We start from the raw sequence: 22,576 nt of genomic DNA on the forward strand, positions 1-22,576 counted from the left end.
CTGGTATGACCTCTGTCTGTTTCTCTGTTTGAATTTTGCCTGCCTTTTTTGTACTTTTGCCTTGATTAGCTCTGATTTTTTGATTTTTGGACACTGCCTGTATATCTCGCTTTGAATTTTGCCTTTTGATTTTGTTCTTATGCCTGTGAGACTGTCTCTGGATTTTGAAAGACTGTATTTGCCCTTTTTGGCAAAGTGAATTAAAGAACTGTTTTTTCCCCTGACTTCTGTCTTGGCATCAATCTGCACTTAGCTTCCTTCAGAACTATGACAGTCATAGCCTAAGTTTGTCATGAACTGTGTTTGTCATGGCCTTATTTTATCATTGGCATAAGTTTGTCAAGGCCTCAGGTTGTCATGGTAACACTTTCTCTTGGCCTCTTTTTTAGTATGGGCTCAGTATTTTGGTGTAGAAATCAATGGTTAGAGAAACCCCAGTCTTGAGGATCTGTAACACAGGACAGTAAAAAACTGAGGTCCATTTCCTCATCCCTCTTTCCAAATTATTCAAATGTTAGAGGCAGGGTTTTTCTGAATTTACAAATTCATTTCCTCAATTTCTTAAATTCTCTGAAAAGGACAGACGGAGAGGTCATCAAAATCTGTTTATCTTACAGTGTTTGTTAAGCTTGGGTTAACACGGGTTGCCCGTTTGGTTCTGCTCCGAGGCGGATTCCACGTCAACAAGTGCTCATTCACGCGTAGCATGCTGCGTCTCTGCATGAGCACTTGTTGTTGTTGTTGCCGTAGCTGGTGTTGTTCATGCTCTCTGAGAAAATGTTGATATAATATTCGAAGCAATATTTGTAGCTGCTGAAACAATATCAGAATCAGAAACCTGCTGCCATTGTTGTTGTTGTTGTGTAACAACGTGGGTTGGGGGGCGGGGAGTAGGCGGGGTGCTATGAGGTCACCATTTTTTCCGAACTTATCTGTTTATACCAAATACGGCATGAAGACGAATATGCAGATATCCACCTGCAGACCCGTTTTCAAAAAAGGCGGAGTCATGGACAAATACGCGTCTCCGTGTGTCAATATCACTGGATCAGTATAGTTTATTTTACCAGTCGTAGAAATTTGTACTCGTGTAAAGCCCACCTAAGTCAATCACTGATTTTATATGTTATTCAACAAAAAAGGCACAAATTTAGAGGAAGAAGTGGCTCTTTTCGGTATAGCTGTTTGAAACACTCTTTTTTCAGCATCGTGTCATTTGGCGTAGCAAAAAGGACTCATATTCCTTTACTCCGCTTTGAGACAATGTGAAAAATGGGTTGGCATGAGTAAGATCGGGCATTTCAGGCCATGTTTATTGTGTTTCTTCCAAAGTATTATTTAATTTGACCGTTTGTTAAGATGATACAGATGTGTTTGGATGGATGGATGCATAAATACTGGCTCAACAGGACATCCAGTCCACTTTTTCGGACTTGGTGAGTTAGCTTTCGTTTAGCATCTTTAGGATTCGTTTTGTGCAGCTGAAAAGACGGGACTTTATTTCTGCATCTGTCACAAAAAATGTAGTGCCCATTCCTGGACAGGAAGATTGATATGACAGAGTCTATTTTATAAGGTCTATGGATGGAGTTCAGGATGGGATAACAGAACCAGGTGAGACTCTGACAGACCTCTCTGTCTTTCTCTCAATGGGATTTATCATGACGGCTCGAAGCGCGTCGCTTTATGATCAGCTCTTACTCGTACTATTTGTTTTTTAAATCAGTGTATCTGATTTCAAACTTTATATATGTTGATGTGAACACAGCATTAAGCTGCATGTCACTAGGTAACAGCCCTCACTCACCGGGACACCTGCTCCTTTCTCCTCTGGTTCTCCTCACACCACAACTCCACAGCCCTGTTCCTGCTATCCATCTTTCCTAACAGGCTCATAATTATAACCCTGAGGATCATCATATGGATATGAATTGAGATTTTCTTCCTCTTCATTGACAGGAGTGACATGTGTATTAATATTAAACAGAAGCAGAAGCAGAGGGACTGCAATGTCATGTTCAAATGTCTGTTAACAGGAAGTACAAAATCCTGTACTAAAACATCGCCAGGAGACCCTGTGGTTTATGGTTTAGGAATTTCTTTCAGGACATTGTTTTTAAGTTATTATCCTACCAATCTCTTAACAGTTGTCTTTAACCTGTGGTATACCCTCTACAGTTCCCTCTTCTTCAGGCCCCGTCGATGGAGAACACAGTAGCTGGATGTGGAGCCTGTCTCTGTCTTATTACTGGTGATGTTGGCAGCCTCACACCGCAGGTATGGGAACTTCCTGTTACTGCTCCTCTGAGTTTGGGCCCTTGGTGCCTTCCTGTCAGGGTGGATAGTTTCTGGATGTGATGAGGGACAGTTTTCAGGCTGACAGCTCACACAGGGGGTGTTTGGCAGGAACTGGGCGGGGGAAAGGTGCAGGGCCTCATGCAGGTAGCCTGAAGGGTTGGAGCTGACAGGTGATTGGTTTCTGTCTGCCTGTCTCTCTAATTGTGCCTCCTCTTCTCTGTGGTTTTCTGTGTGTCACTGGTCTGGGATCAGATATGAGCCTGTCCACCTGGTCTCTTCTTTTAGGAGCACACAGAGAAACACACCTGATGACTCATTACCTCCTGATCAGTTTTAGCTCTCCTCAGCGAGGAGTAATGAGGGCTGATGGGAAAACAGGAAGTGATTTCAGTCTGTTAGACAAGGATCTGAGAGGAAGCTAGCAGTCTGCAGGGACTCTGTCACTTCCCATCCAAAATAATAAGAAAGTGTGTCATTGACACTCCAGGAGCTGACTCAGCAGAGCTGGACCCACGGGGTGGGGGGTGGGGTATTATAATGTAACTCTGCTGAGCTCCAGGTGAAAAAAGCTCCTTCATCATTCCTCCACCCTGCAGTCCATCTCAATCGCTCTCACCACTGAGTCTCACTGAGTCATTAGACAGAACCGGCCATTGACAGACCGGCAGCAACCCCCCCCCCCCCCCCCAGTCCGACAGCACCTGCAATCGTGGGGCAGAACCACTCGTCGACAGACCAGACGCAACCCCCCCCCCTGCCCGATAGCACCGGACATCGTCTGGCAGAACTGGCTGTTGACAGACCAGCAGCAAGACAATCTCTGAGGCCTCATGAATCATTTTAATCTGGTTAGGTGCTCCAGAGAGAGACCTTTCCGCAGCGTATGTGTTTACCTGCCTGCTACAGGCTCTTTGTGTGGTTTATTGGCCGTGAAGCTCCTACAGACTGTTAGATGGAGGTCGGACTGTATCACTTTCTGAACCACTGCTTTAAATGAGCACACACACTGTACAGAGGCATGGACTGATGCTGATGTTCACCTGGACTGGGACCTGAGAGCACTTAGGGCTTCACTGACCTATAGCAACATTTGTAAACACTCTGAGTGGCCAAAACAGGTCTGGATGAGGGGACCCGGACCAGAAGCAGAAGCAGTAAAAGCTTCACGGGCTGAAAGGAAAACACTTAAACTCATCTTAAGAACAAAATGTGAACATCCCCTCTGGCAGAGCGGGAAGCAGCCATTATACAGAGAGATCTGACATTTCAGGGATGATTTCTGTGACATTTCATTAAAAGCCTTCAATTGTGTTTCAGAAATACTGGCTTTACTCTAAGTATGTTGTAATGGAGCTGCTCAGAGGCATCTGCAGATGTGAGTAATCACAGGACTCTTCAAAAATTCTGAGGTCCCTGAGCTACAGTCAGAGGACAGTTGGAGGATGATTCTGCTTCATTCTCTGCCTGTTTATCTTTATTTCCTGGAGTCAGAATCCAACACTCAGATAAACGTGCAGAAACATGTTTTACCCAAAGGATCCCTGAGCCAGCCCCACAGCCTGCTGGCATAAGAGCGCACATGATTTAATCTTCCTAAGACCCGTCAACATAAGCTTGCAAAAAACCCCTGCAAAAACTCAAATCTAATCACGTGTCCAACTAATTTTTAGTAAGAATTGTCTTGTTAGACTTTACATGAGCCACATTTACCTGACAATCGAGAATCAACATTTTACTGAAAGACATAAAAAGTTAAAAATGGCGCCTGAAGCAGAAAGTGACAAGAACCATTCTAAAAAACTTGGAAACATGACTCAAAAGTTTGACAGACCTTTATTGGAGTCAAAGAAACAAGGTTCAAACAGAAAATCATGGCAACACTAGAAAAAGAAAAAAAAAAGAAAAACAGGCAAAGGAGGAAAACTTTGGCTATCGACTGACCTTCAGGTAAAACCTAACTAAAGATACATTTACAAATAAGTTGGATCTGAGACCCAGAGCTTGAGAAATTTTCAAAACATACAGGCATGGGACAAAGAAACACAAAGGAGTCCTGCTAACAGGTCACACATGGAAGCAATGAGGAAAGGGACAACAATCACAAAAGCCACACCTCCCATCTACCACTAAACCTCCCATGACATCTTGCAGTTCACCTCCCACTTCACCTTCGACTTCCTGAGCATCCCATCATTTCCATCCTGTAACCAAAGGACCGGGATACAAACCTCCACAAAAAATACATACATCTGATGTAAAGCTGTGCTGTATGTCTGAGTAAGGAAGTGGAAAAACATGTGGGCTAACTTGTGGATCTAAGGGCCTTCAACTCTCATACAGCTCATCCTGCTCTCCTTCAGCTCTCATTCAGCTCACCTTATCAATATCTCATTGAGATCACCTCATTGAGCTCTCATTCAGTATTTCATTCTGTCTAATTTGGCTCACGATATCAAGCATTTACTCAGCTCACCTCATCCAGCTCTCATTCAGTATTTCATTCTGTCTAATTTGGCTCACGATATCAAGCATTTACTCAGCTCACCTCATCCAGCTCTCATTCAGTATTTCATTCTGTCTCATCTAGCTCACCTCATCGAGTTCTCATTCAACTTACAGTCTCTCTCATTTAGATCACCTTATCCAGCTCTCATTCAGCTCACCTCAGCCCTTGTTAAGCTTTCATTCTGTCTCAATCAGCTCAACTCATCCAGTTCTCATTCAATTGTCATTTCCTTTCATTCAGATCAGTTTATCCAGCTCTCATTCAGTATTTCATTCTGTCTCATTCCGCTCACCTCAATAATGTTCTCAATGGGCTTTCACTCTGCCTCATTTAGCTTAGCTTATCCAGCTCTCATTGGGCTCACCTCATCTAGGTCTCATTGAGCTTTTATTCTATCTCATTCAGCTCAGCTTATCCAGCTCTCATTCAGCTCACATCATCCTGCTCTCATTCAGTATTTCATTCTGTCTCATTCAGCTCCCGTCTATCCACCTGGCCAACGTCCGCTCTCTGTAAAACAAGATGGATGAACTGCTGCTCCTCAACAGAAAAAACTCAGACTTTGGCAGATCCGCCACCCTGTGTTTCACTGAAACTTGGCTCAGTGAACACATCTCTGATAGCGCTCTACATCTGCCCGGCTTCCAGCTCCTGTGCGCAGACCGCGTAACGGAGCTCTCAGGGAAGACGAGGGGAGGCGGAACATGCTTTTATATAAACGAAGGTTGGTGTACAGATGTCACAGTGTTGAAGAGGACATGTAGCCCCCAGTTGGAATCCTTTTTCATAAACTGTCGCCCGTTTTATTCACCGCTGGAGTTCTCCTCGTTTGTGCTGGTCAGTGTTTACATTCCACCTCAGGCATGCGTAACAGAGGCGCAGCAGCAGCTCGCCAACCAGATCACAGAGGTGGAGAGGAAGCATCCAGACTCCCTACTCATCATCTTAGGGGACTTAAACAGAGCAAACCTCAGCCATGATCTCAGAAAATACAGACAGCACGTCACGTGTCCCACCAGGAATGCAAATACTCTCAACCATTGCTACACCACAATAATGGACTCATATCGCTCTGTTCCCCGTGCAGCTTCAGGACTCTCTGATCACTGTCTGTTCCACCTTATTCCTACCTACAGGCAGAAATTAAAATCTGCAAAGCCTGTTGTAAAATCATTGAAGAAGTGGACGGACGAGTCAAGGCAGGAGCTCCAGGCCTGTTTTGCCTGCACAGATTGGAGCGTCTTTGAAGCTGCAGCCACAGACATTCATGGACTTTGTGACACTGTGACATCTTACATCAGTTTTTGTGAGGACCTATGTGTGCAAACCAAGACCTTTCACACATACAGCAACAATAAACCTTGGTTTAGTGGGAAACTGAGGCAGCTCCGCCAGGCCAAGGAGAAGGCCTATAAAAGTGGGGACAGGCTCCTGTACAAGCAGGCCAGGAACACGCTGACAAAGGAGATCAGAGCAGCTAAGAGGAGCTACCCTGAACCCTCAACTGGCTGAGGAGCTGAATCTGTTTTACACCAGGTTCGAAACAGACTCCTTCACACCCCCCACTCATCCTAACAACAAAGGACTACCTGCCCCCCTGGACAGACCCCCCCCCCCCCCCCCCCCCCCCCCCCCCGAATGACTACAGGCCCGTCGCCCTGACATCTGTAGTCATGAAGTCTCATCACAGGACCCCTGCTGGACCCCCTGCAGTTTGCCTACCGGGCAACCAGGTCAGCTGAGGATGCAGTCAACATGGGACTGCATCACATCCTACAGCACCTGGACTCTGCAGGGACGTACGTGAGAATCCTGTTTGTGGACTTCAGCTCGGCATTCAACACCATCATCCCTGACATCCTCCACCACAAGCTCTCCCACCTGTCTGTGCCAGCCCCCACCTGTCAGTGGATCTCCAGCTTCCTAACTGGCAGGACCCAGCAGGTGAGGCTCGGGTCCATCCCATCCAGCACACGGACAGTCAACACCGGCGCCCCCCAGGGGTGTGTGCTCTCCCCACTGCTCTTCTCCCTCTACACTAATGACTGCACCTCAGGGGACCCCTCTGTGAAACTCCTGAAGTTTGCGGACGACACCACCATCATCGGTCTCATCCAGGATGGTGACGAGGCTGCTTACAGACAGGAGGTGGAACAGCTGGTCCTCTGGTGTGGTCAGAACCACCTGGAGTTGAACCCGCTCAAGACTGTGGAGATGACAGTGGACTTTAGGAGAAACCCCCCTCCTCCGCCCCCCCCTCACCATTCTGAACAACACCGTGTCTACTGTGGACTCCTTCCGGTTCCTGGGATCCACCATCTCCCGGGATCTGAAGTGGACCTCCCACATAGACTCTATCAGAAAAAAGGCACAGCAGAGGTTGTACTTCCTCAAACAGCTCAGGAAGTTCAACCTGCCCCAGGACCTGCTCATCATTTTCTACACCTCCATCATCCAGTCTGTCCTGTGCACCTCCATCTCGGTTTGGTTTTCCTCAGCCTCCAAACACGACAAGGCACAGACTGCAACGAACTGTCAGGGCTGCAGAAAAAATCACCGGAGCCAGCCTGCCCTCCATCCAGGACTTACACCAGTCTAGGACCAGGAAGCGGGCTGGCAACATCTCTGCAGACCCTTCACACCCCGGACACAAACTTTTTAAACTGCTTCCCTCTGGCCGGCGTTACAGAGCTCTGTGTGTCAAGACGTCCAGACACAGGAACAGTTTCTTTCCCCAGGCCGTCACTCTGGTGAACAGTTAACCTGTCATAAACAACATATATACCTCATGTACATCCTCTGTCTCTATTGCACATTCATGTTCATTTGTCATGTTCAATTTTTTGTCTTGCAAATTGCACATCATATGTCTTCTCAGTGCACTACTTTTTTAACTTAAAATTGTGTATATATCTTTATTCTACTCCGTTCAAAGTTGTTTATTTTAATATTGTAATTATTACTATTTTCTCTACTACTTAAGTTCTATTTCAGTCAGGACCACTTTGTCAAAAATAAACTTTATCAACTTGCACAATTTTCATTTGGCGGTATGGTTCTGTTCTGGGACTCCCTGCTCTTCCACGCGCTTGCGTGGAAAGCCTGAGGCAGGAAGAGCACACCTTCCTGCCCATCATGAGCCATCATGAACGGCATAAACAGGGAGCGCAGCAGCAAAATAAAACCCCCTCAAATGACCATACCAGCAATGCCAACCTATCTGCATGGAGATGCCAGGAAGCTATTTAGGGTTGAATTTACTATTGGTATTGTTAATCTATTCACTAATTTACTTGCTTATAAATTTAAATAGGGAGTAAGTCTTCCCTAACCCTTCAGGCTGATTAAGAATTAGATAAAACAATTTTACCTGCGAAACTATTTATTACATCAAATGAAATAACAAGGAAAGGCTCATGGCTTTTTGAGCATCTAAGATGGCTTTGTTGCCAGGGCGCAGATAATGTTCAAATGCCGAGGAAGACCATCTGCCCATGGCTTTTAGGGTGGATACGGGAGCAACCATAGCCGCTGTTGTTGCTGCTCCTATGCGGAATGAATGAGGCGTATAGAGCTCTGGAGGGAGACCACAAAGCTGGCACAGGAGACGAAGGCGTGATGTGAACCAAGCTCGTGACATGGGCTCTCCTCCCTCCGTGACAAACAGCGGCTCCTGAGGACTGGCCTGGGCACGGCTCCTCAGATAGCGGACCATGGAAGACATAGGACAAAAATCAGAGTTAGTTTGAGAAATAATAACTGATGTTCATCTCCTATCTCTATCAGTCTTAGAGTGTTTCAAGAAAACAGAAAAGTAATGACTGTGTATTACTACGTCATTAATGGTGAGGTCTTGAGAAGGATCAAAGGATCGTGATCGTGTTGTGAATTCACTGCACCTTATAAAACCCATAAAAAGCCGTGAGGAAGACCGTTTCTAACAGTGAGTCGGTGTATGGATCAAAGCACCCCTTCCTTAAGTGAGAGATTAATTTATGCAAAAGTGCAGGAGTGAAAGGGAGACGAATGTCATTGCCTTGTGGTTTCTCTCTTTTAAAGCCGTTTAGAAGAAGCTTAATGGATGGATTTTCGAGTAAACTGAAGGTAGACGGATCCAAGCAACGCAGGTGAAACTGGACACCTGCGAGGAGGCCTTTGATGGAGGACGGCTGCATTTTGCGGGACTCAAAACAGTGAACCAGGAATGCACAAACAATGGGAATACTTATAGGAAGAATTGCAACAGAAAAGGAGGAACAAAATGCTGCGAAATAGGACCATGCAGAGTCATACATTTTTAATGTGGGTTTAGCTAAACCCGAACGCATATAGCGGGCGGCTGACAGCATGAAAGACTGCAAGGTCTAGCACCGTAAGATGGAAGGGAGGGCAAGGCAGGCTGGATGGCGCCGCGTCCAGACACAGTCTGTGGAATTTCTGAAATTCAAATCGAGAAAGAGCATCAGCAACCTTATTATCTAAACCTGGAATGTGGGCTGCACGAATATGAAAGTTCTTCAGCACGGATTCCCAGGTGATACGTCTTAAGAATCTGTTAATGAATGGAATAGAGGAACGCCCTTTGTTTATAATATGAACAGCTGCTTCGTTATCGCAAAAGAAAATGATTCTCTTCCTAGACCAGGATTTTCCCCAGAGAAGACAAGCTATGACAATTGGGTATATTTCCATAAGAGCAGAAGAAGAAGCACTTGCTGGCAGAGATGACAATTCTTTTGGCCATGCCTCAGCGAACCACTGGTTATCGAAGAACCCCCCCAAAACCTACGGAGGGAGCTGCATCAGTGAATAATCTTTTGGACAAAGATGATTCCGAATAATCGTTATAGAAAAACGAAATGCCATTCCATTTCTCGAGAAGCAAAGACCAGAACCGGAGCTCTGATCTGCATCCTTCATCCAGAGTTACTGTGTCATGAAGCTTTTCAACTGATTTTGAGAGGTCAAGAAGCCTGGATATGAATGAACAGCCTTGAGGAATCACGCGCATGGCGAAATTGAGATGACCTAAAAGGGAAAGCAGATCTCTTTTAGAAATTGATTTTGAAACTTGTTCTTTCATAATGCCTCTGATGCGATTTAATTTCTCGAGAGGCAGGGAAGCTTGCATGAGAACACTGTCTAATTGGATACCCAGAAATTCGATAACTTTAAGTGGACCTGAAGTTTTCTCCTCTGATAGGGGGACTCCCAGTTTTTTAAAAGTATCTTTAAGTGTGGAGATTGCATGATCTGGCTTGGCGTGAGGATAATCTATGAGCAAAAAATCATCTAACAGATGAAGCACGAATGGCAGTTTGCAGTTATTTAAAGGAATCCAGCAGAGCGCTTCTGACAATGTGTCGAAATTTTTTGGACTGCTGCGACATCCAAAGGTGAGCCTAACTGCAAAATGCAATTTTTGTCTCCATTTAACGCGGAACAGGTGCCATTGAGAAGGGTGTAGAGGCATGACTTTAAACGCGTCTATGATGTCGGCCTTTGATAACCACGCTCCACGACCTGCTTGTTTAATGAGCTTAATGGCATCATCGATTGAAGCGTAGTACAGAGAGGACGGCTGAATCGGAATCAGACTGTTGATGCTTTGGACCTCGTCATGATGCGGAGCTGATAGATCTATGATAAGACGCTTTTTACCAGAATATTTTCGAGTAGCGACACCTAAAGGGTTGATACGTGATATGGGGAACGGAGATTTAACCAGAGGTCCGATCATGAAACCTTTCCTGACTTCTTTTTCCAACAAAGTATCAACAATCTCAGGCTCTTTCAGGGCAGACTGCAGATTACAACACGAAAAAGACACTTTAGGCAGCCACAGCAAACCAGCCATGAATCCTTGAACCAGTCCCGTTAACAAATAATTGACAAAGCAGCGGTTTGGATGCTTCTCCAAAGCCTTCCCCAGCTCAGCCACGTTGACTGGAGTTGAAGGTTTTATTTTCTCATTCCCTTCCTCACAAGGCGAGTTCGTCTGGGGCACACAGATTTTGGATGGCTGTCCCCACAGTAGCTGCAAGCATGAATATATTTACAGTTTACAAATTTGCATACACTTTCATTGAAATTGTGACACAACGGAGTCCAAAAAGGTGACACCTTATCCTCATTGGTTTTTGGACCTTCCGGCGGATGGACTACAGCCACAGATTTGGGACACATGTTGGAGGAGTGTGAGAATGAACTACAAATAGAGCAGGAAAGAGCTTGGCGGCCAGTGCAGTGCCTGCTAATTAGAGCCAGGTCAACCACGGACCAGTCCAGTCTTTGGTTAAACCTCTGGATGAACATAGCAGCCTTCGCAGAAAAAGATTTGTGGTATTCATAGAATAGAGTCCCACCGTAAGTCATGGCGAGATCTGCAATGATGGCCAGATAAGTGTCTAGTTCAGCTCGACGGGATGGATAGACTTCGCAGATTACGTCTCTGAAAGGACGACAAAGGCGACAATAAATTCTGCTAATGTTAGAGTCTTAGAAAGTCTGGGGTCACTATCCTTTAACATCACAGACACATCGCCACAATCTACCACAAGCTTATCGCTGACTTCTGAGCACAGCAGGATTTTGACTAAATTAACGTCATTACCTGCAAGGATCTAGCTTCTCAAGTTGCAGGAGATGGCAGCAGCAGGGGGGTAGAATGGAATGCCAGATGAGATCGGGACTGCACTTCCCAGGGTCCTGCGCGGGATTGTGAAGCCGTCGAGGAGCGCCGGTGTGACGTCACAGGCCTGTGTCGAGGAAGAAGCAGCAGGTTCCCGGGATGAAAACACGGACTGGACCACGGAGTTGGAAAATGAAGCATTGGCCTCTAAGGTCTGAATCCTTGAGTTCATGCTGGAGAGGGATGACTGGATGGATGACAGCACTGCCAGAACAGCGTCGTTTACCGGATCTGAGGGGGCGACTGCTGAGGTCGGCGATCTGACTTTTTTAGCCGGCGGGGCAGCGGCTGGAGACGGAGCAACGACTGCGTCCTGAGAGCAGTGTTTACGTTTCGCCGGAGCCTTCCGGGGAGCGGAGAGAGGACGTTTTTCAACGGGTGGAAACCCAGCACACTTAAGAAACAGGGCGAACAGTTCTTGATGGGAAGCTCCGACTGGAGCGGTAACATCGTTGGCAAACAGGAACTCCAACAGTTTAGGAATCGGCCAGTCATTTATCAAAGGAACGTCTGGGATATGACATCTACCTGCCAAACGGGAGCTACGACGAACGGAAGGAGCCCTTTCGTCGTTGATGGCTTCTTCTGGATCAGAATTTTGACGAGGCTCTACCGTGACATCGTCGAAGTGCCACGGGTCTTCATCGTGGGCGAGAGGCGACGACATCTGGAGCAGCAAGGTAAGAACGAGCAGGAGCAAACTTCTCTTCATACGGGGGCTTGACTGTGAAGTACCAGCAGAGGAAGCAGGAAGTAGGTTTGACAGGAGCAGCTTAAATAGCCCGCTCTAACAGCAGTTTTCCAGTAGGAGGTGGACACGGGAGTCAGCCGAGCCATCAGCTGATCTGCACCGATGATGACAGCTATGTTGTTAGAGCTTGACGTCGTGACCTGCCTGAACTAACGCTATGCTTAATTTTTTCTACTTTTTTAATATTTAGTGTTTTTCTCTGTTTTTCTATTCACAACAATTGTACAAAGAGAGTGCAGCTTTAACCGAAGTCAAATTCTTTGTATTCTGGAAATACATAGTGAATAAAGCTCATTCTGATTCTGATTTTGATGTATTGACCTCTTCCTCATCAGTAATTCAATGATTCCGAACATTTGTGAACACCGTATCCACCCTATCATCATCAGTGACCATGCCCCAGTATCATTCAAATGGAACCACCCTAGACCACACAGACCAACCCCCAGATGGCGCTTTAACACATCACTCCTGAAAGACTATGAATTTAACAACCTCATCAAAAGAGAGTGGGCATCCTTCCTGGAAATAAATGATTCCTCAAAGCCACCAGCCACACTTTTATGGGAAACAAGTAAAGCTGTCATAAGAGGAATCATCATGTCATACTCTGCCTATAAAAAAAAGAAAGACAACAAGAATCTGAGTTAGAAGAAAAAAACAAAAAACTTGAGATCACCAATGCAGCCAACCCAACAGAAGAAAATGAGAAGAAATTAAGACAGTATAAATTAGAAATAAACCAAATCTTGAATAAGAAAACCAGCTTCTTAATCAACAGACTCCGGCAGGAAAACTTCCATTACAATAACAAATCAGGAAAGTACCTCGCAAATCAAAGAAATAAAGAAAAATCGACCATCTCCACCATCAAGAACTCAGCAGGGAAGCCAACAAACTCACCAGATGAAATAAATCAAATATTCAGAGAATTTTATGCAAACCTTTACTCCTCAAACAATAACCCACAGGATGAAGACATAACGTTACGGTTACAGTATGTAACCATGGTTCTCTGAGTGAAGAGACTATCTCTCCACCCAGTTACATATTCCATATGTACGGGGGTACTGAGCCCACGCAGGCCAGGTGATGTGGATAATTATTTAAGACACACCACCAGTGGGAGGTGGCTGATTGCGCTTCAAAAGCCCCTGTGTGTTGAGCGCAAATTGATTAAATTTTGATGAAAACGAATCCCCGAGTGGAATCGAGCTGGAGAGATAGTGTCTTCACTCAGAGAACCATGGTTACATACTGTAACCGTAACGTTCTCTATCGTATCGAGACTATCTCTCCACCCAGTTACATATTCCATATGTACGGGGCTCTTTAAGACACACCGCAAGGGGATCGAGCAGGGTGTTTTTCGAATGAGATGTTGCCGCCACCAAGTGCTCAAACAAAAAACACACCCATATGCTAGAAAAAGATGAACTATATACACAAGCACCCATACCCGCAAGACGCAAAAGTATGGGACCTTAGCCACGGTGCCAGACGCAACCAAGGTGACCTAGCCCCGCAAGACGCAAAGGCAGGTCAGGCAACAACTCTGCCAGATGCAAGAGAATGTCGCCGGAGGATCCCCAGCCTGCAAGACACAAGGCTACAGGGAAGGACCATACTGTCAGCGGGTGGTACCAAGCACCCGTTCCTCAAAGGATGTGCTTGCAGCCACATTAACCAGGTAAAACTGGGCAAAAGTAGATAGGGCCGACCAGGTGGCCGCGGAACAAATCTCATTAAGTGAGGCCCCCCGCCACAATGCCCAGGAAGCAGCCACCCCACGGGTGGAGTGCGCCCTGACATTAGTGGGAAACTGAACCCCCATCACCTCGTAGGCATGGCGAATCGCGACCACAATCCAGTGTGACAAGCGAGCCTTTGAGAAAGTCCGACCCAACTTCTCCGCCTTGAAACAGACGAACAGCTGATCTGTGGTCCTGTGGTCTCTCGTCCGTGTTATGTACACCTCCAGGGCCCTAACCGGACATACAAGTGACCGCTCCTCACCACCCCCTATCTGTCGTGTCAAAAACAGGGACTTCAGTGGGATGACCAAGTCGGAGCTTGGAACTGTCATGACCTTAGGGCAAAACAGCGGGTTATGTCTCAAAACCACACCAGCTCCCCCAGGCAGGAACCTGCACAGGTCCTGATGTACGGAGAGAGCGTGAAGCTCCCCCACCCTTTCAGCTGAAGCCAATGCCAGTAAAAGGGCAGCTTTAAGTGAGACCCACTTCAGGTCCGCTGCCTCCATAGGCTCGAAGGGAACCCTCTCCAAGGCCCTCAGAACCACTTCCAAATCCCAGGAGGGAAGGGGTGGTCTGCAATGAGTTCCACCATGTCTCTGAGCCCCCTTGAGGAACCATGAGATCAGGTTGGATACATCCGCAGGCAAACTGTATCTCCCCACTCTTTGTGCCTTGATGGCAGCCACCATACCCCTAAGTGTGGATGGTGCCCTGCCTGTATTCAAAAGCTCCTGCAAGAACTGCAGAATCTCAGGAGCCATGCACTGAAGAGGATCAACGTCCCGTTGTCCACACCACTGCACAAACGAGTTCCATCTGCAGGCATAAAGCGCACGCGTCGATGGTGCCCGGGCACCTTCCAAGGTTTCCACCACAGAGTCTGGAAGGCCCATAGCTAGGAACTCGGACCTCGCAGGGGCCAGGCCCAGAGCCTCAGCCCTTGGGGAAACAGGTGATACAGTTTTCCCAGACCCTGGGACAGCAAGTCCGGGCGTGTTGGGAGTTCCCATGGAGTCCCGTCCAGGAGAGGTGGGATATCCGAAAACCAGGTCATGTGAGGCCACAGGGGAGCCACCAAGACCAGTCTCACACTCTCTACCCGCGCCCTCTGCAGGAGGGATGGGGGAAAACCGAACAGCGGGAATGCATAGAGGAGACAGTGAGGCCACGGGTTGGACAGAGCATCCATCCCGAGAGGGGGACTGTCCCTCCCCAGGGAGAAAAACAGGGGACAGTGGGTGTTCTGGCGAGATGCAAACAGATCCACCGTCACCTGCCCATAACGGTCCCAAATTGCAGACACCACCTGAGGATGAAGCCTCCAACCCCCCGGGTCTGGCCCGCCTCTGGAGAGCAGATCCGCGGCCACATTGCCCAACCCAAGCACATGCACCGCTCGCAGTGAAAGGAACTTGGGGTGCGCCCACAGACACAGGCGTCGTGCCATGCTGCAAAGATGGACGGAGCCCAAGCCGCCCTGCCTGTTTATGTAGGAGGCTGCAACTACGCTGTCTGTCCTCACAAGGACATGTTGACCCCGCAAGTGAAGAAGGAAGTGGCGAAGTGCCAGATAGACGGCTCAGAGCTCCAGGATGTTGATGTGCTGTGTCGTGTACGTGCCATGCCAGCGCCCGCTGACCCCGCACCCCCTGAACACAGCCCCCCATCCGGTTAGTGAAGCATCTGTCGCGACAAGCTGCCGATGAATCACTGGGCCGAGAGTGAGACCTCTGCCCACGTTTTGTGGACATTGCCACAGTATGCAGATCTCTCTGGGGATCCAAACCCAGACCCAGAAGACACATGTACAGCAGTGCCAGTGGGACTGCCTGCGACATTGACGCCATAATGCCCATAAGCCTGAGGCACTGTCGGGCCCCTTCTCTGAACTGTGAGAGGCAAGCCTCCAGGGATGCCAGTCTCGCCTGCGACAGTTGAAGTTGAGCTGTCCGAGAATCCAAGACCAGGTCCAGAAACTGCGTCTCTTGAGAAGGCACAAGCCGACTCTTTTTGTGGTTCACAAGAATTCCCAAACGACTGAGATGTTCCAGCAGCAGAGACAAGTGAGCTAGACACTCCTGCTCTGTCTGGGCACACAGGAGCCAGTCGTCCAAGTAATTCAGGATCCTGATACCCTTCTGGCGAATCGGGAAAGCACTGCCTCCATGCACCTTGCCTCAGGACTGAGGCTGGGGCTTGGGACGACCCTTAGCTAAGGTCCTCAAACCTTGTTTCTCTTTGCTCCTGTTCCGACGGCGCTGGGCCTCATTGGCCCCAATGGTCGCCCGAAGATCCCCCGAGCCCCACTGTGGCGCCGGGCTGGGGTCTGCAGATTGTCTGGAAGCAGAACCTGCACCCTGCCACTTGCGACGCTGCACAAACGCTCCGGACACTTCATGTGCACAGCGACATGCTTCCTGGGCCTGCTGTAACATTGCAGTAGCCCCAGGACCAAACATGGCCTGAGGATCAACCGGCAGCTTTAACAAACTACTCTGATCCTCTGGCTGCAGGAAGGACTGGGAGAGCCAAAGCTGACGCCTGGTTACCCAGAGAGATGCCATACTCTTCCTTGCTACTGCTGCCTGCTCCTTCATAAGCTGGACCATGATTGAGGAGACAAGCTGCAGTTCCTTAGTCATCTGCACTGAGCCCTGATCCCCCTCCAGCTCATGAACAAGCATGCGGTTATACAAGGTCAGTATGGACAAAGTATTAGCCAACTGAGCCTGAACCGCAATGGTTCTGTGCACCCTTGCCAGAAGTGCATCCACCATCCTACTGCTTCGGGAGGGATATGTTTTCCCCAAAACAGAGCTGGATGGAAAAACCAGGGCCGCAATAGACTGGTCAACCTGAGGAAGAGCCGCGCAGCCGACCTTCTCGTGATCCTGCATGGCAGACAGCCGTCTGTAGCCAACAGAGGTCCTAAAAGGGGCTGCAGGATTGGCAAAACCAGCCCGGATCAGTTCCTCCACGTCAGACAGAAGTGGAACAGAAAATGACCCACGAGGCTCCCCACAGTCACTGTCAAAACGAGAGGGGGCGGGCGCTGTTCCAGCCCCAGACTCCAACCCAAGAGCCTGAGCTGCCCTGTCAATCAGCGCTTTCAGCTGAAGCACAGCACTGCCCTGTTCTCTTTCATCACAGACAGATGACACCTCTTCCTGGCCAGCTGGGAGATCACTGTCTGAAGAGCCCAAAACATCAATATCACTCGTTTCCTCCAGCTCATGAGGCTCGGAGGTGCAACGCAAAAGGGGAGGGGTCTGTGCACCAGCCCCTAACCCTCTGACACGTTTAGCCGAAGTATGCTCTCTGAAGGAGTGGTCTTGTTTTTGTCCCTTAAAGACGCAAACGTGAGCCTCGAGGGACGGCCTGGGCATGATAAAACAATTCATGCACAAGGAGGGATTGTCCCTGGCGACTGAGGCGTGCCCCTCCCCCAGACACAATACACACTTCATATGCCCGTCTTCAATGGGCATCTGCACACCGCAATCTTCACACGTGTGTGTGTGCTGAGACATAGTTGCGTATTGTACGCTCTGGGTGTTTATTAGCGAAGAGAGTGGATAAGACTCGAACTCCCAATGCACACACAAGCCAACTGGCACGGACAGCAGCTTCCCCCGCACCTGGTTCCACCGCCTTCCTTCGCCTGTGACGTGTAAACCCCGGACACGGAGCGATACGTCAGGCAGACCAGACCGGCAACTACCGTGAGTAATAAAAGCCGCGTCCCCCACAAGGGTTCTGCAAAGCTTTGGTGTCAACGTTCGCGGGTTCGTGAACCCCTTGGCAGAGTGATACGCCAGACACAGCAGTTTTTTCTTTTTCTTTTTTTTTTTTTAAGGCCAGGTAAACAGTCACCCCGAGAGGTAACTTCCCCCTCTCTTACAAAAGTAATTGGCAAGACTGTCTACAACTCAGTTTTCCTTTTTCAAACGTTCTCTCGCACGTCTAACTTGCTTGCAGCGTGGAATCAAAATGATCAATAACTTACCCCACCTCTCCCCTGATCAAAAAAACACACTAGACTCCCCCTTAACAAATGAAGAAATCCACTTTGCCCTCAACAAAATGCCAAACAATAAAGCCCCTGGACCTGATGGCTTCCTTGCTGAGTTCTACAAACACTTCTGGTCCATCTTAGCCCCACTTTTCCATAACATATTATCTGAAATTCAACAGAAGTTCAGATTTCCCCCTAACATAAACACAGCTTCCATCTCACTCCTCCTCAAACCAAATAAAGATCCCACCCTGCCTTCAAGCTACCGTCCCATTTCGCTCCTCAATGTCGACATAAAAATCATCACTAAAGCACTCTCCCACAGGTTAGAGAAAATAATCCCATCCATAATTCATCCAGACCAAACAGGATTCATCAAAGGAAGACATTCATCCAATAACACACGCAGACTGTTCAATATCATGCACCACTCAGCCACACACAACCATCCAACCATCATCACCACATTAGATGCAGAAAAAGCCTTCGATAGAGTTAACTAGTCATTCCCCATCCACACCCTATACAGATTTGGTTTTGAGGAATCATTTATTAACTGGATTAGAACACTGTATGCCTCACCTACAGCCACAATCATTACTAAAGGACAAACTTCACAAAAATTTACTCTTCACAGGGGGACCAGACAAGAATGCCCACTCTCTCCCATTCTGTTTACCATTTTCATTGAACCCCTAGCAGCAGCCATCCGTCAGAAACCCCTCATTACCGGAATCCAAACTCCTAACATCACCATAAAATCAGCCTCTATGCAGACGATATTTTACTCTTCATTCAGAACCCACAATCGTCACTATCAGAAGTAATAAAATTCATCAACTCATTCTCCACTCACTCCAAATACTCCATAAACTGGAACAAATCGTCCATACTCCCATTAAACACCAGCAGTCTGAATGTGGCAGCCCTTACCACACCCATTCCCTTTTGCACAAGTCACATCACTTATTTAGGAATCCACATTTCTCCCAGGCTGTCCGAGTTGAATAACCTGAACTTCACCCCATTACTCAAAACAATAAACGATGATCTCCAACGATGGATGAACATCCCACTATCAATATTAGGCAGAAAAGCAACAATAAAAATGACAATCCTCCCCAAAATTAACTATCTTCTCTCAATGATCCCCACTCATCCACCCATCACCTAGTTCAATTCTCTTGATTCATCTATCAATAAATTCTATTGGAAAAATAAAACCCCAAGAACAAATCTGACCACACTTCAGAAAACAAAAACATGAGGCGGACTCAATGCACCAAATTTTCACTACTATTCATTAGTAAATCAACTGCAGTACATCTACAAATGGACCCACCCCACTCAGTCAGACAACACGTGGTAAGACATAGAGCAGACAGTTAGCAATGAAATACATTTAGCAGATTTACCATTTCTCACTCAGTCTATTAAAAAACACCCCTTTTTCCAAAACCCCACAATATCATCAACTCTGACAGCCTGGTGGAAATTTCACAACATTACTAACTCCACTCTGGCACCCTCACTTCTCAACCCCCATCTGGTACAACCCGAAATTCACCAGCAATAAACAACCGTTACATTTAAGCACCTGGATAGATAAAGGGATCACTCACCTCAAACACATCGTCAACAATAATACCCTGGTTCTTTTTCCACTCCTGGCCCAGAAGTTTGGCATCAGGAGCCAACAGTTTTTACAATACCTACAGGTTTCATCATCCATCCAATCGGCAATGAAAAACCGAAACATAAACCTGGACTTCCCCCCTTCAGCTTCTGCACTCATTAACATCTCTTCTTCAAAAAAACTTTTATCTAAGATCTCTAAATTAATATCACAGACCAATACAATATCATCTATACCCTCAGAAAAATGGCAACCAGATCTCACAATTGCTCCTGATGCCAACTTCTGGACCCAAATCTGCAAGAACATTTCTTCATGACAACAAATGGCAACTTACAACTCATTCCATACAAAATCATTCATAGAACTCATTTGACTGGACAAAAAATGCAAAAAATGGGCTTCTCATCATCCAGAAACTGTTTACACTGCACACAAAACTGCACAGATACTTACATACATGCAACCTGGCACTGCACACCTGTCCACCACTTCTGGAAAAACATTACAGACATCCTATCACAAATCATGGGCTGCCACATCCCACTTTCCCCCACCCTCTTGCTTGTGATGGCCTTCCCACCAGCAGGGTCTGCTGCTTTTGTGTGTGCCGTCTCCTTTGTTTTGTCTTTTTAGGGTGCTGGGCGGTATTCCGCTGCTCCTGGGCGGACCTGGCAGGTCGGCTTGGAGCAGGCTATTTAATCCCTGCTGGTCTTCCCACGGGTGGTGTGGCGCGAAGTCCGAGACGCGAGGGGTGGGTCGTAAGGCGTCCGTCCGTGGCATCGCAATTCCCTTCTGATCCTTGCTTAAACTTGTTTGCAGGAAAATAAATCTTGTAAAACTGCTTCTGTGGTGCATTGTCCGTTTTGTCAGGCCTTATGAGCCAGGTCATGACACTCTGTTAATTGGGAGATCTATCTACATCAAAACTTAACAATACACACGACCGTTTACTTCTCTTGGTGCTAGCTGTTGCCAAGAAAACTATCCTCATGAATTGGAAATCACAGAACTCTATACACATCACACACTGGAAAAACCTCCTCTTTGACTTCATCTCCCTAGAAAATACAAACTCCTCTGACACCCACCACAACCCAATCCGGCAAACATTCAACAATTTTCTGCAATCATGATTGACAGCAAACCAGTCTCACTTAAACCATCACAACACATCAGCACTTCATTATCTCCATGCCCATACCCTGTTAAACCTACTAAGACATAATAATTATTATTGTTATTATTATTGTTATTATAATTGTTATTGTTGTTAAAGAGAGCAAAAGCAGCAATAGTGTTGTTATTATTATTTTATTGTTTTTATTATCATCATTGCTTTTGTTGCAATTATTGTTATTATTATTAATATTATTTTTATTGTATAATAATGATAATAATTATTATTATATTTTAATTATTGTTATAACTACTGCTACAACTATCATTATTACTGGTAATGTTGACACTTGCGTTTATTGCCTCCACCTCCACTATTCATATCTTAATTGTTACTATCAGTTCTACTATTTAATTTTATTTATTTATTTATTTTTTATTGTTAACAAATTTTTGTTGCTTTTGTAACTGTTATTGCTCTGATTCTCACCTACCTATATGGAAACTTAAGTGTAATTGTTCTCATTTTCTTGTCCTGTTCCTTTTTCCTTCTTTTTTAATTAATTAATTAATTAATTAATTCGTTTATTTATTGTTATTATCAAAGCCATTATTTTTATAATAATTGTTAGATGGATAAATATATATATATATATATATATATATATATATATATATATATATATATATATATATATATATATATATATATTTGCTATTATTCTTTTTTATTTATCTTGTGCATATGTATGAATACATGTATGCATGTGGGTATGTATGTGTATGTGTGTATATATATGTATATATATGTAATTTATACATATATATGTATGTATATACATAATGGCACGCTCACTACTTCCGGTGGCACGTTGACTCTGGGTTGCCATGGCAACGAACATACACAAACCACGTCAAATGCTAAAACTTAACATCTTTTTCTTTTTCTGCATTTAATGCGTCGAGGTTGGCTCTACTACGGGCCTGCTCCACTCTTAATTCGATCTCCCTCTGAGAATGTGCCGCTTGAGCTTGTGCTGCTTTGACCTTTGCTTTAGCCATAGCGATAGCCACACTAATCTTTGAGCTTGAAGATGTACTACACGAGCTGCCGCTACTCAAGCGCACTGATTCAGACTAATTATCCTCTTGTTCTTTCTTGCTGATGCTATGCTGTGACATTTTGATTCACCGTGTTTCCAATATCCAGAGAAGGAAGCTAATGTGAAGCTGTCTGGAAGCTGAAGAGCTAGCTGCTTATCTGCTGATATGGAGCTGAAGCTGAAGCAGGTGATTCTTGTGTCCCTCATTAGCTGTATGCCGTCTTTTCCCTGTCATGGGCTGCTTCCCAATCAGCTTAAACAATCTTCAAAAAACTCTCTGAGACTGTAGATTCATTCCCAGAAGGTTTAGTGAAGAATTTTGTGAAACTGAAATAAACAGCACAGAAAAGGTACAGAGTCACGTACCACATTACACATTTCACCTCACATACACACAATACACAATGCAGCTGAGCTGCTCTAGCCTTATAAGCAGAAAGGCAACTACAAAAGAGCTTGAATGCCATTTACAGTAAGAAACATAAAGCTAACTAACGTTAACATACACGAGTTAGCATTCGCGAATAAGCATACGCAAGTTAGGACGTGCAAATTAGCATCGTAGCCAACGGAGTGACCCCATTACGGTCCAAACAAGATACAATACAGAACAACAGCATTAGAAACACTCACAGACGTTGCTTCAGCAAGGGGAGAGGGAAGGAGAACCACAAAGGAGAGGACAACGGTTGAATCTCAG

The sequence above is a fragment of the Halichoeres trimaculatus genome, unplaced genomic scaffold (assembly GCF_033239565.1).
Source record: "Halichoeres trimaculatus isolate MK-OKI-2021-1 unplaced genomic scaffold, fHalTri1.1 fHalTri1_scaffold_21, whole genome shotgun sequence".
NCBI classification, from domain to species: domain Eukaryota; kingdom Metazoa; phylum Chordata; class Actinopteri; order Labriformes; family Labridae; genus Halichoeres; species Halichoeres trimaculatus.